Source organism: Pinus tabuliformis, chromosome X, assembly GCF_031772625.1.
Source record: "Pinus tabuliformis cultivar Carrire ecotype Pingquan chromosome X, CPIR1, whole genome shotgun sequence".
Lineage (NCBI taxonomy): Eukaryota > Viridiplantae > Streptophyta > Pinopsida > Pinales > Pinaceae > Pinus > Pinus tabuliformis.
Genome location: NC_142308.1, coordinates 1,503,797,438 through 1,503,811,373, shown reverse-complemented (window position 1 = coordinate 1,503,811,373; position 13,936 = coordinate 1,503,797,438). Strand labels below are relative to the sequence as shown.

Below are 13,936 nucleotides of genomic sequence, written 5' to 3'. Positions count from 1 at the left end.
CTCACGCCGTAGATGTTGCGGCGAATACACGTTTGATACACTAGAGCAGATGGCAAACCAGCTGGAGTGACAATTGCTTGAAGCGGGGAAGAAGTTACAACAACTTCCTCACTCCAAAGACGCAATTCTTGAAATTTTCAAGCAATTGGCAATAACTTTGTCTGAGGTGGATCAGTCTCCTTCACAGATTATATTGAAAACAATGCGACCATCAATGAATGCATTAATTACACCAGAGCTTTTGAGACACCGGGATAGAGATGTGGCACTTCTGATGGCCACCTGCATTAGTGAAATCATCAGAATCACAGCACCAGAGGCTCCTTACAATGATGATGTGTTGAGGGATATCTTTCATTTGACTGTTACATCTTTTCGCGGTTTAGATAATATAAATAGTCCCTCATTTGGAAGGAGGGTAACCATTTTAGGAACTGTTGCAAAAATTAGGTCTTGTGTTATGATGCTGGATCTTGAATGTCATGACCTGATTCTTGAAATGTTTCACATTTTCTTCTCAGTTGCCAGTGAAGCTCATCCGGAAAATTTGTTAACATCTATGCAAACTATTATGACTCTTGTGTTGGATGAGAGTGAAGATATTCCAGAGCAGTTATTAGCTGTTGTGTTAGCTTCCTTGGGAAGAGGAAAAGAGGATGTTTCTCCAACTGCCCGTAGGCTTGCTATGAGTGTATTGGAGCAGTGTGCAATCAAGCTAGAGCCTTATGTGATCCACTTTATCACTTCAGCCATGGCGGCTGAGGAAACTTTATAAATGGCTGAGGTCTATACAAATGGGCCGGTGGAGATTTCTTTCCGCTGTGGGTGAAACCGATTATTGGCAGGTGGCAAATTCATGGAATAGCATTTATGTCTTGGGCGCAAGTGTTTGATGAAGTGCCAGAGAGAGATATAGTTCATTATCTTCGTGGCCTAGCTCCACAAGAGTTCTTTTTTCACGCAAACGGGTGGCAGATCTGAGAATCAAGAACTAAAAGATCTGGATGACTGGGAAGATGCTGCTGAACTTTCGACAACCGTGGAAAAATTAGATGCACCGGAACTAAGAAGCTCAAGCAACAGAAAGTACAGCAGAGATTTTTTGTTGACTTTCAGAAGTCAGTTTAAAGATCTATCTTCACATGTTAAAATTCCATCAGACATGATGGAAATCCTCGCGACTCCTCAAGTGGTTGCAAGTCATGTTGGAGAGATTGAGTTGTTAAATCACAGTGGCAATTCTCACTTTGACCGTCGTGGGAGTAGTGCAGGCACTATAGATGAAGACAGATGGAACAAGTCAACAGATTTGTCTGGTCGTGATAATTATATGGAAGTGGGTGTAGGTGGTCCTCCTGGTGGGTTTCGACCGGGACAAGCCTTCAGTCCAGGATTTGGAAGGAATGCACGTGGAATGCCGACTCATATGAGTGGAATCCTCTCTGGTGGACCTTTCACGCAGATGCCTTTCCCACAATCTGGGTTAGCAAGAAGTAGTGTTGATGCTGATAAATGGCAACGTGCCCCTGGATTCCAGAAGGGTTTGATTCCTCCACCTCAAACACATTCACCTGCAATTCATAAAACTGAGAACCGATATGAAGTGGGAAAAGTTTCTGATGAGGAACAGTCAAAACAAAGAAAGATAAAATCAATACTTAACAAACTAACACCTCAAAATTTTGATAGGTTTTTTGTACAGGTCAAAGAAGTAAACATTGACTCTGCACTTTGTCTTACTGAAGTGATATCTCAAATTTTTGACAAAGCCTTGACGGAGCCAACATTTTGTGAGATGTATGCAAAATTTTGTGTTCAATTAGCTGCTGAATTGCCTGAATTCTATAAAGACAATGAAAAGGTTGTATTCAAGACAGAACTCCTGAACAAATGTCAGGAAGAATTTGAAAGGGATGAAATGGAACAGGCAGAAGCCGAGAAAAATGAAGGGGATAGTGATTTAAGGATTTCAAGTGCAAAGCGTAGCAGTAGTGTTGAAGCTGCTCAAAGTGGAACTGCTATTGAGGCTATCTATACCAGTAATGTTCGAGGTCTAAGTGATAGTGATGAAGTGAACATGAAAGGTGCCACACAGTGAGAGCATATGTGATTATCGGAACCTTCTGATTTCTCAGTGCACGAAGAGTCTGAGTTAGCATTCTCAACATCTATGAGTACCTTGGCAAATCAAATAGGCTTATGTTTTGAAGAGCAGATGCGTTCTTGCAACTCTGTTTATACAGGGGAAAACAACTTGTCTTCACACAAGAGAATCCTTGATGAAATTTCTCAACATTCACTTGGTGATTCTATGCTATCAGCATCGTTTGATGAGCAATCTTTTGTGATAAAGGTCTCCATGAATGATGCAGAAGAAGCGTGTAACATTAATTGACCGACAAACAGGAGCAGTTTCCTACAATTCAGGGTATTGGAAAACAGGTTACATTAAAGGCCAGCAAGCAACTACAGACACCTATCACAGCCAAACTAAAAGAGACCACTTGTCAGAGAATGAGCCTGTTTTATCCTTTTTCTCGTAGGAGCACCATCTTGGTTATAATAAATGCCATTTCCAGCATGATGTCGAATTAGAGTCCTAATTGTTTTATGACTTTAGAGCTGTCAATTTGTAGTCTGCTGTATTTATTAGTTAGTTTCAACTGTTAGCAGGTGTCATCATAGGCAGGATTAGAGTTCCCCTCATGCGGGAGGAGGGACCTGAATTAGGTAGAAGAGCTCAATATATAGAGCTGGAACATCGAGGTAAAAGGGGGTTGGATGTTATTGAAAAACAGAGTTTTATATTGGCTTATGTAAAAGACTTGTTGCAGTAATATAATAGACTACTTTTTCTTCTCAAGATTCATACTTTGTTCAAATGCTCAAGATGTATCTGGCTTTGTCTTATCCTTTGTGTTTTACAGCTCTATAGATATACAATCACTCTGAATTCACCTAGTTGCTCAGATTTCCTGTGTATATTTATGAGTTGAGGTTCATTTGCAAATGTTTTGAGTGTTTAAACATTACATGCCTTGACTTCCATGAATGAGTAGTTGAATGGTTTATTGAAATGGTGTTTGACTCCATGAGCCCAATGGAAGAAATCTTATGTTGTCTGTCCAACCAGCATGTTATTAAGTTTTCATTTCAAGAGTTAGCCCTCTTAGTGTTAATCACAATCAGTAGTTTGTTTTGAGAGAGCCCTCTCAGGTTAGGGAGGCTAATCCTTAGCCAAGAGTCTGGTCTGAAATAGTTACATAAAGTCTAACTGATTAGCAGCCATCAGTACATGATTTTGTGATAACATTTTGGTGCGTCTGCCGGGAGCCTGAAGATTATTCTTTCCCGAAATTATGAAGCTGAACTTCTGAAGGTAGCAGGAGCTCAGAAGGTTTTTGAGGCTGCAAAACTACCTTGGCGACTCCATTGTTGAAGAATTCAAAATTCATACATTCATGGTGATTCCACTGGAGTTATGAAAGACCCAGAAGCTACCATACTTAGTTCAAGGTATGCATGCATAGATTTTTCAGGAATTCATGGTTTCCCAAATCATTTTCCCAAGGATGCATATTTTCTAAGTTATGGTCCCAAATTTAATGGAGAAGATTTGAGTTTAACTCTGAAGCATATCTCAGATTTCTGTCATTTTGCTGAGCTTCTTAGAGTTAAACATGAGGATGTTTGCATTATGTTATTCTATGAATCACTTCAAGGGAAATGTAAACAGTGGGTTGAAAGCTTTCCTGCCAAATCCATTAAGTCATTTCAAGACTTATGGCTTATGTTTTTGGAGGAATGGATAGATAGGTCAGAGGTGGTGACAAACTCTCCTTCAGTTCAAGGTTTCAAACAATGGAATAATGATCATAGTTATGGAGAAACAAATGAAATTTTTCCTTTGTCCTTGTCCTCATATCTAAAATCCTTTGACTGCAAGGCTTTTTGGATGAAGTTGCTGAGGACATTGAGAAAGAAATTGAAGGTGTAGAAGGTCAAATTCAGGCATATAGTTTTCATAATCCTGATCATTATTTTCAGAAGTTTTCTATAACAGAACGCAAGGAGACAATGCTGGTTCCTTTCTCTTTCACGATTGAGGAACTGAACACTGCTGTTGAAGATCAGTTTGCACAGCTGGAAAGTTACAAGGAAAAACAAGCTGATCATGTATTCTGGGATCCTGTAGCTGATTACATGGAAGAGTTTTACTCTCAAGTTTTTCAGTTTTCCTATAAAGATCAGAGTCAATTTCAGTGGCAGGGGTCATCACACTATCAGATTGGCTCTGAACTCCGATGCAGTCAAAGAAATCAAATATCAGATAAAACAGATGATTGGCTACATTGGAAATTTCATATTGATTGAGCAGAAAGAAGTTGAAATTGTTAGGGTAGGTAGGTAGAGGTAAATGCAAAATAAGCTCAAGGTCAACTGAGCATTTTTTTAGTAGAAGTAGCTTTCTTTCTCCTACAGTCATGCTGGTCTAGCAAATTTCTGTTTGTTAAATAAATTTTATAAGGCACTGGAATTGCAGGTTCTTAGTGTGCCACAAGGGCACACTATCCCAAGTGGAGCGACTATTATCACTGAAAATTCTGTTGCCAAAATTGCTCAGACTAGCTTAAGGACAAAGTGTTTTCGCAGCGCATAAATCCCTTAGCAGTTTTGCAGCGCAATATGCTTCAAGTGACTTCGTAGCGCATAATTCATATTTTGCACTGGTTGCGCTACGAAATTGGGGATTTGTTCGATATCATAAGAAGGACAGATGGAGGTAAAGCGTTCACTGCCATTTTCTCTACTATAGTCGGTGGCATGAGTTTAGGGCGGTCATTCTCCAATATTGGTGCATTTGGCAAGAGGAAAGTTGCTGCATACAAGCTGATGGAGATTATTAAACAACAGCCTACAATCATTCATGATGTTTCAGAAGGAAATAAGCTAACAGTAATCCAGGGCAACATGGACTTCCAAGATGTTACATTCAGTTACCCTTGTCGGCCAGATGTAACGATTTTCCGAAATTTCTCTCCAAATCCCAGCTGGAAAGACTATTGCAATAGTAGGGGCCTGTCACTTCATTTATCGAGGGAAAGGAGCGGGGGTAATTTAACTCTCCATCCTCAGTTTCAGGGTTCATATCTCACGCCGTAGATGTTGCGGCGAATACACGTTTGATACACTAGAGCAGATGGCAAACCAGCTGGAGTGACAATTGCTTGAAGCGGGGAAGAAGTTACAACAACTTCCTCACTCCAAAGACGCAATTCTTGAAATTTTCAAGCAATTGGCAATAACTTTGTCTGAGGTGGATCAGTCTCCTTCATAGATTATATTGAAAACAATGCGACCATCAATGAATGCATTAATTACACCAGAGCTTTTGAGACACCGGGATAGAGATGTGGCACTTCTGATGGCCACCTGCATTAGTGAAATCATCAGAATCACAGCACCAGAGGCTCCTTACAATGATGATGTGTTGAGGGATATCTTTCATTTGACTGTTACATCTTTTCGCGGTTTAGATAATATAAATAGTCCCTCATTTGGAAGGAGGGTAACCATTTTAGGAACTGTTGCAAAAATTAGGTCTTGTGTTATGATGCTGGATCTCGAATGTCATGACCTGATTCTTGAAATGTTTCACATTTTCTTCTCAGTTGCCAGTGAAGCTCATCCGGAAAATTTGTTAACATCTATGCAAACTATTATGACTCTTGTGTTGGATGAGAGTGAAGATATTCCAGAGCAGTTATTAGCTGTTGTGTTAGCTTCCTTGGGAAGAGGAAAAGAGGATGTTTCTCCAACTGCCCGTAGGCTTGCTATGAGTGTATTGGAGCAGTGTGCAATCAAGCTAGAGCCTTATGTGATCCACTTTATCACTTCAGCCATGGCGGCTGAGGAAACTTTATAAATGGCTGAGGTATATACAAATGGGCCGGTGGAGATTTCTTTCCGCTGTGGGTGAAACCGATTATTGGCAGGTGGCAAATTCATGGAATAGCATTTATGTCTTGGGCGCAAGTGTTTGATGAAGTGCCAGAGAGAGATATAGTTCATTATCTTCGTGGCCTAGCTCCACAAGAGTTCTTTTTTCACGCAAACGGGTGGTAGATCTGAGAATCAAGAACTAAAAGATCTGGATGACTGGGAAGATGCTGCTGAACTTTCGACAACCATGGAAAAATTAGATGCACCGGAACTAAGAAGCTCAAGCAACAGAAAGTACAGCAGAGATTTTTTGTTGACTTTCAGAAGTCAGTTTAAAGATCTATCTTCACATGTTAAAATTCCATCAGACATGATGGAAATCCTCGCGACTCCTCAAGTGGTTGCAAGTCATGTTGGAGAGATTGAGTTGTTAAATCACAGTGGCAATTCTCACTTTGACCGTCGTGGGAGTAGTGCAGGCACTATAGATGAAGACAGATGGAACAAGTCAACAGATTTGTCTGGTCGTGATAATTATATGGAAGTGGGTATAGGTAGTCCTCCTGGTGGGTTTCGACCGGGACAAGCCTTCAGTCCAGGATTTGGAAGGAATGCACGTGGAATGCCGACTCATATGAGTGGAATCCTCTCTGGTGGACCTTTCACGCAGATGCCTTTCCCACAATCTGGGTTAGCAAGAAGTAGTGTTGATGCTGATAAATGGCAACGTGCCCCTGGATTCCAGAAGGGTTTGATTCCTCCACCTCAAACACATTCACCTGCAATTCATAAAACTGAGAACCGATATGAAGTGGGAAAAGTTTCTGATGAGGAACAGTCAAAACAAAGAAAGATAAAATCAATACTTAACAAACTAACACCTCAAAATTTTGATAGGTTTTTTGTACAGGTCAAAGAAGTAAACATTGACTCTGCACTTTGTCTTACTGAAGTGATATCTCAAATTTTTGACAAAGCCTTGACGGAGCCAACATTTTGTGAGATGTATGAAAAATTTTGTGTTCAATTAGCTGCTGAATTGCCTGAATTCTATAAAGACAATGAAAAGGTTGTATTCAAGACAGAACTCCTGAACAAATGTCAAGAAGAATTTGAAAGGGATGAAATGGAACAGGCAGAAGCCGAGAAAAATGAAGGGGATAGTGATTTAAGGATTTCAAGTGCAAAGCGTAGCAGTAGTGTTGAAGCTGCTCAAAGTGGAACTGCTATTGAGGCTATCTATACCAGTAATGTTCGAGGTCTAAGTGATAGTGATGAAGTGAACATGAAAGGTGCCACACAGTGAGAGCAGATGTGATTATCGGAACCTTCTGATGTCTCAGTGCACGAAGAGTCTGAGTTAGCATTCTCAACATCTATGAGTACCTTGGCAAATCAAATAGGCTTATGTTTTGAAGAGCAGATGCGTTCTTGCAACTCTGTTTATACAGGGGAAAACAACTTGTCTTCACACAAGAGAGTCCTTGATGAAATTTCTCAACATTCACTTGGTGATTCTATGCTATCAGCATCGTTTGATGAGCAATCTTTTGTGATAAAGGTCTCCATGAATGATGCAGAAGAAGCGTGTAACATTAATTGACCGACAAACAGGAGCAGTTTCCTACAATTCAGGGTATTGGAAAACAGGTTACATTAAAGGCCAGCAAGCAACTACAGACACCTATCACAGCCAAACTAAAAGAGACCACTTGTCAGAGAATGAGCCTGTTTTATCCTTTTTCTCGTAGGAGCACCATCTTGGTTATAATAAATGCCATTTCCAGCATGATGTCGAATTAGAGTCCTAATTATTTTAGGACTTTAGAGCTGTCAATTTGTAGTCTGCTGTATTTATTAGTTAGTTTCAACTGTTAGCAGGTGTCATCATAGGCAGGATTAGAGTTCCCCTCACGCGGGAGGAGGGACCTAAATTAGGTAGAAGAGCTCAATATATAGAGCTGGAACATCGAGGTAAAAGGGGGTTGGATGTTATTGAAAAACAGAGTTTTATATTGGCTTATGTAAAAGACTTGTTGCAGTAATATAATAGACTACTTTTTCTTCTCAAGATTCATACTTTGTTCAAATTCTCAAGATGTATCTGGCTTTGTCTTATCCTTTGTGTTTTACAGCTCTATAGATATACAATCACTCTGAATTCACCTAGTTGCTCAGATTTCCTGTGTATATTTATGAGTTGAGGTTCATTTGCAAATGTTTTGAGTGTTTAAACATTACATGCCTTGACTTCCATGAATGAGTAGTTGAATGGTTTACTGAAATGGTGTTTTATTCCATGAGCCCAATGGAAGAAATCTTATGTTGTCTGTCCAACCAGCATGTTATTAAGTTTTCATTTCAAGAGTTAGCCCTCTTAGTGTTAATCACAATCAGTAGTTTGTTTTGAGAGAGCCCTCTCAGGTTAGGGAGGCTAATCCTTAGCCAAGAGTCTGGTCTGAAATAGTTACATAAAGTCTAACTGATTAACAGCCATCAGTACATGATTTTGTGATAACAGAAGCTATGATGCCTATGGAGTATATTGTGCCTAGCCTATGCATATTGGCATTCACAGGAATGGCAGACCGTGGAGACTTAGAAGAGCAGCTCGCACCACTGACAAAGCTGGAGGAAGATAGATTCTTTGCTGGATTCCATCAAAAAGTTCAAAAGGAGTGCGAAAAGGCATGGCACGATCGGCACATCAAACTACACACCTTCAAGGTAAATGATTTAGTTTTATTATATGACAACAAGTTTGATAAATTTCCAGGAAAATTTCAGATGCATTGGCTGGGTCCATATGTGATCAAGGAGATTACCGATGGTGGAGCAGTCCAGCTTGTGAAATTGAATGGAGATCCATTTCTAGGAAAGGTAAATGGCAATTGATTGAAGTGATACACCGGGGATCCAGCCAGATGACTATATGATGGTAGCATAATCTTAGTGCTCTAGGTAGCTGTAAGGAGGTGTGGGACTATAAACTACACTGCCTGGGTTGTAGAGCTACATGATGAGGGGTCTACGCAGAATAGAAGGGTGTCATAGTATGAGCAAACGTGCGGATGGAGTTGTGCTACAATATGACAGATCGTGCAGCGTAGTTAGAAAGTGAGCATTACAGTCATTGTCCATGATTTGAATGCCAGAAGATAGTTAAAAGGAGTGGGTAGCTGACGTTTAAGGCATTTAAGGCTAAAATCAAGTGTGAAATCTTTGTAAATCTTCCGCCAATATCGCATTTATGAATGGATTTTGGTGGGAACCATCGAACTTGAATTCAAAATTGCCTATAAATTACAGATGGTCATCCAGTGAGAAACACTTTGCATTCTGAGAATTTTTTAGTGTTGTTGTCTGTTGTGTGAGCTCTTTGAGAATTTTCTTGCAAGTCATGTGTTTGAGTCCAATCTAAACTTCATTAACAACGTCATGTCTGCACCAACTAAGACCGCTAGTACTGGGGGGGCTGTCACCTCTGAGGGAGATGCCCCTGAGGTCGTGAGTATGGAGGTTCCCGTAGCAGTGCCTAAGGTGCCGAGGTTGCCTAAGCTGAAGCCTATGCCACTGAGAGAGGCTCCCAAGTCGAAGAAGGATAAACAGAAGAAGACACTATTAGTGTGCGAGTCACCAAGGAAACATGCAACTACACAGGCGTAACATAAAAAAAAATATGACTGCGCAGGAGAAAGGAAAAGTGGTATACCTAGAGGCCAATGAGGGTGCAAAAGACATAGATGTTGAGGGGGTAGGCCGTATTTTGAATCTGCCAAAGTACATCCCTCCATGCCAAGGCAAGATGAAGGTCCCAAAGGACCTAGATGAGGGACAGTTCCTCGTGAACACACCCCTGGTACCTGAAAAAATCAATTTTGAAGGTTCGTGCTTAACACGCATCCCACATTTGAAACTTGAAGATTGGGATTTGGGAGGTGTTGAGGCATTTCCCGACCTAGATACCGATACCTTGATGAAGCGAGTATTCTATAAGGAGTCTGGTGTCACCATGTTGGAGCTGGTGGAATGGATTCGTGGGGTAAATAAGGCAGGGTGGGGTAATTTTGAAAATCATTAAGCAATTGTTGTGCCTTGTGCATGACAGGTGCTTGTGGTTGACTGAGCCCATACCAATCACTGATATGTTGAACCATAGGATCAAATTGTTGCCTCACTCTGGACTGAATCCTAAAAAGGCATTTGGCGAAAAGACAGGTGAGCGCGACCTCGCTGAGAAGATGAAGGACAAGTTCAAACTTGTCAAGAAAGTGCGCGGGTGTTCTATTTTTAGTATTACTGACCCCGCAGTGAAGGTGGCCACCAAAACTTTTGCTGACAAAGTGATGAGAAAGTGTCGTGTAGATGAGGTGTCGACACCAGTAGTTTCATTAGCAGCTTAGTGCACAGAGGGCATACAATTCAACTGGGCGCGCTACCTGTGCAGTGAGTTCCTTGCGAACTACAAAGAGGCAAAGGACCAAAGTAAAACTTTCCATGTTATGAAACCAACTCACAAAAAGATAGAAAAGATAGATCAACGCCTTAGAATTCAGCCTTTTCAAGGGGGCAACCTCCTTACATTACATAAATGAACAATTATTGGATGATTCAAATGAAAAAACCTCCTTTCTATATATAGGAGTCTAAGGAGTCACAATATAACCCAACCGACCTAACAATAATAATATAAAGCCACAAAAATAACAATAGAGGGATTCTATGGGGCACAGTAATAACAATATGGGGACAATAGGGGCACAACAATATTAATAAGGGATACAACTACAATAGTAATGGGGTAATCACTAGTATTATAGGGACCTAACATGCCCCTCTCCTTCAAAAAAGTGTTGTCCTCAATGCTTGAGTAGTTATGGATGCTTATGTATAAAAGTTTCATCCTCCCATGTGGAATCTTTAGCGGATAAGTTCTTCCACTTGATAAGATACTCCGAAATTGGTCGATTTCATAGCTGTCGAGTTCTTGTTTTTGTGACTGCTTTCAGTTCCAATATAATTTTTCCTTCCTCGTCAAGTTTTGGCAATATTGTTTGAACTGGGAGCTTGTCTCCTATAACCTTCTTTAAACATGAAACATGGAAAACTGGGTGCAATCGAGAAGTTGTAGGAAGCTCCAATTTGTAAGCCATAGTATCAATCTTTTGCAACACCTTGTATAGACCATAATACTTTGGTGATAATTTATTATCCTTCTTAGCTTGCTTGAGGGACATTTGATTATATGGTTGTAGCCGTAGGAATACCCAATCACCTACATCAAAACTTCTTTTGCTTCGATGTTGATCTGCCTGTTGTTTCATTCTATTCTATGCCAACACGAGGTTATCTTTTAAGAGTTGGAGACTTGTTTTTGATGTTCGATGTGATGTTCCACTGCTTGAACCTTAGAATTTTCTCTTAAATATGATGTGATGGATGGTGGCTGATATCCATAAAGTGCCATAAATGGGGTCATTTTTGTTGCTATATGGAAGGAAGTGTTATACCACCATTCAGCCAGAGGCAACCATTTGACCCATTGTGTCTGTTTATCAGATACAAAGCAACAATGATATCCTTCCAAACATTTTTTACTATCTCAGTTTTCCCATCAGATTGACGATGATAAGATGAGCTATGAGCTAACTGAGTGCCGAGACAAGAAAGTAATTCTGTCCAAAAATTTCCAGTGAAAATGGGATCTCTGTCACTTACAAGAATCTTTGGGTTTCCATGTAACTTTTGAATTGTTTCCATAAATGCAGTAGAAAATGTACTGGCTTTAATGGATGTGATAATGCACAAAAGTGTGCATACTTGGTAAGTTTGTCAACTACCACCATGATGAAACTCTTTCCTTCGGACTTGGGTAAACCTGTGATAAAATCCATTGAAACCTCCTCCCAACGTTGGCTTGGAATGGATAAAGGTTGTAATAGACCCGATGTCTTAATTGTTTCAACTTTATTTTGTTGGAAAACCAAACATTCTGCCACAAACTTTTGAATATCTGATTTAAGGCCATCCCAAAAAATTCCTTCTTAACCCTATGGTAAGTTTTTAAAAATCTTGAGTGCCCTCCTAAGGGAGAAGTGTGCAATTCCATAAGAATCTTTTGTTTTAGTTGGGAATTCTTATAGAGGTATAAGTGATATTTGTACCATAACGAATCATTTTGCCAGCTAAATGTATTAGCTGTACTGGAATCTTGTTGTAACTTTTGAATAAGTGCCCACACTTCTTCATCATTCTTCCATTCCTCCCTTACTTCGTTTATCAAATCTGGTTGGATAATAGAAATGACACACAAAAATGCTTCCACATCCTCATCCTTTCTTGAGAGTGCATCTGCCACCACATTTTGCTTCCCTTTTTTGTAGATGATTTCAAAGTCATAACCCAACATCTTTGTGACCCACTTTTGTTGCTCTTCAGAGGATGATATTTGTTCTAAAAGGTTTTTAAGGCTATCATGATCCGTTTTTACCATGAAGTGTCTTCCCATTAGGTAGGGTCGCCATTTCTTAAGTGCATGGAGTATTGCCAACATTTCCTTCGCATAAATAGTTTTGTGTAAAAACTTTCCCTTGATTAGACGACTTTCAAAAGAAATGGGTCTTTCATCTTGTATTAAAACAACATCAATTCCATTTCCTGAAGCATCACATTCCACAATAAAGGTTTTGTGAAGTCTAGTGTAGCTAAGACCAATGCTTGGCACATTGCCTCTTTAAGATGTTCGAAGGCCTTTGTTGCTTTTGGAGTCCATGAAAATGCATCTTTCTTCAATAATGTTGTTAGAGGTGCTGCTATTCTCCCATAATTCTTAACAAACTTCCGATAATACCCTGTCAACCCGAGAAATCCTCGCAGATGCTTTATGGATGTGGGGATTTTCCATTCCTTAATGGCTTTAATTTTTCTAGGGTCTACCTTAACTCCTTCATGAGATACAATATGACCCAGATATTCCACCTCTTGTACTCCAAAGAAGAATTTGGATCTTTTTGCATATAGTTATTTCTCCTCCAATAGTTGTAGCACCCTGTCAACATGTTCAACATGATCCTTCCAAGACTTGCTATAGATTAATATATCATCAAAAAATACTAACACAAATTTTCTAAGGAAGGGTTTAAAAATGGAATTCATCAAAGCTTGAAATGTAGAAGGTGCATTGGTAAGGCCAAAAGGCATGACCAAAAATTCATAATGACCCTCATGAGTTCTAAATGTTGTTTTTGGAATGTCTTTAGTCTTCATTTTGATTTGATGATATCCTGGACGAAGATCCAACTTGGTGAAGTAAATTGATCCATGCAATTCATCCAGTAATTCATCAATGATAGGAATGGGAAACTTATCTTTAATAGTGAGCTTGTTGAGCTCCCTATAATCCAGACACATGTGCCATGATCCATCTTCTTGTGCACCAATACTGCTGGAGAAGACAAAGAACTTTGACTAGGTTGAATTATACCCGCTGCTAGCATTTCTGCAACCATACGTTCAATTTCACTCTTTTGGGCATAGGGATATCTGTATGGCCTGATGTTTGGAGGAACACTTCCTGGAATCAGATGAATAGCATGATCATGATCATGAATAGGTGGGAGACCTTTGGGAGTCTCAAATACCTTGGAATGATTTTCCAAGACTTTTGGAGATCTGGAGAAATAGATGATTCCAATGTGGAAACATCTAGCGAACATAATTGTGCAATTACACCTCTTTGTTCCTTTTTTAGAAGCTTTTTCATACCGTTAGAGTTGATTATCTTTCTCGGTTTCCCTGCAATACCCCTTAATTCAACTTCCTTTCCTTCCACAGAAAATTTCATGAAAAGTTCCTGAAAATTAAAAGCTATTGTACCCAAGGATTGTAGCCATTGGACTCCTAGTACAACATCAGCACCTCCCATTGGAATGGAAAGCATTAGGCTATTCAATATATATTCTCCCATGGATAGCTTGATATTATGGCACTTTCG

At 39.8% G+C, this 13,936-nt stretch overlaps 2 pseudogenes; both read left to right on the top strand.

Moving 5' to 3' along the window:
* The first annotated feature begins 202 nt into the window (after nt 1-202).
* Nucleotides 203-775, top strand: LOC149145755 (sister chromatid cohesion protein PDS5 homolog A pseudogene; annotated as a pseudogene).
* A 4,578-nt stretch (nt 776-5,353) lies between these two features.
* Nucleotides 5,354-5,926, top strand: LOC149145754 (sister chromatid cohesion protein PDS5 homolog A pseudogene; annotated as a pseudogene).
* The last annotated feature ends 8,010 nt before the right edge of the window (nt 5,927-13,936 follow it).